The sequence below is a fragment of the Chiloscyllium plagiosum genome, chromosome 6 (assembly GCF_004010195.1).
Source record: "Chiloscyllium plagiosum isolate BGI_BamShark_2017 chromosome 6, ASM401019v2, whole genome shotgun sequence".
In the NCBI taxonomy this organism is placed as follows: Eukaryota; Metazoa; Chordata; class Chondrichthyes; order Orectolobiformes; family Hemiscylliidae; genus Chiloscyllium; species Chiloscyllium plagiosum.
The window spans coordinates 47,112,647-47,114,115 of record NC_057715.1 but is presented as its reverse complement, the minus strand read 5'-3'; positions in this window follow the sequence as shown (position 1 = coordinate 47,114,115).

The following is a 1,469-nucleotide window of genomic DNA, read 5'->3' as shown; positions in this document are numbered from 1 at the left end:
CTACCTTTTATCTTAGCCTGCTGGACAAACTTTCCTCATTCCTGAAGAAGGGCTTATGCCCGAAACGTCGATTCCCCTGTTCCCTGGATGTTGCCTGACCTGCTACGCTTTTCCAGCAACACATTTTCAGCTCTAAAGCACTGGTACCCTGGTATATTAAGCTACTAGTCCTGTCTTTTCCTTTGCCATGTTTCTATAATGCCAATAATATCCCACTTCCATTTACCTATTCACACCCTAAGTTCATCAGCCTTACCTATCAGTCCTCTTGCATTGAAATAGATGCAATTTAATCAAACAGGCATTCCTTGCTCCCTGTTGTGTTCCAGCCTGACCTGTCTCTTCACTTTACTATTTCTGATTACTGCATTGCCTTCTAGCCTCACACTTGCCTCCCAACTGTTGAGGATCCCACCTCACCCCGCAAACCGAATTAAAACCCTCCTTTGTAGCATTAGCAAACCTGACTGCCAAGATATTGGTCCCCCTCCAGTTCAGATGCAACCTCTTCCTGCCTCTACTTTTGCCAGTAAGGCAAATGGCACTGGATGGGCCTTACAGAATCGTGGAATTTCTTCCTGGTCAACATACAAGGTAGCCTTGGCTCCTTTGATAGCCCCTGGACCTTCCTGAAAAATGTCTGCATATTTAATTTGAGCTTCACTCAGGCAGCCATTTTCTCATTGAAAAGTGTTGAGCCAATTGAGATGAATGTTTCTCAACCAATTTCACCCCATCAAGCTTGGGCACAAGTCTTTTACTATGATCAGTGGTACCTGGACCAGCTGCTTTGCGTAAGAGACCGGAACCAATTTTGTATCCTTAATCTGTAAAGGCAATAGATGCTCAGTCTAGTCGAGGTCTTGCGGAAACTTGGGGGTTGGAGTCTAGAGAAAATTTTGTCCAAGACTAGTTCTGTGACGATTAAAGCAGGCATGCTGATGTCAAGCTTTATTAGAACCGATGAACATTTAACCAGACATTTATCTTGATTGGTTCTGATTTGGGTGTTGTTGGGTAGTTTAGCTGTTCTAAATCAGATGAAGGTGGACTTTCCAGGGTGTGCACTCTCTTGGCCTATGAGAACTCATATTAGTTCAAGTGGGACACTTTTGCTGTCTCCAGTCTACATATTGGCAACAACTACAATAGCTTGCTGGCTTGGATCCTGAAGAAAATTTTAACTATTTGACCAAGGCTTAGCTTTGTTCCAGGGTTTTGGTATGGGCTGACCTACAATCTTCTATGCAATTGTCCTCACTTAAATGGTGTTCCCCAAGGATTTTCTCTTCCATCGGAACACCCTACAACTCACATGCTCTTCTTGCCATATTTTCCAATGAAAAGGCCAGTTGCAGCGCCTGTTTGAAGTAATTTGGGCTTCAGCTAGTAAACATTTTTACATTGTTACATCATTAATCTGACATACCAAAGGGTCTCTCAGCATCTCTCTTTAAGGGTAAAATCAG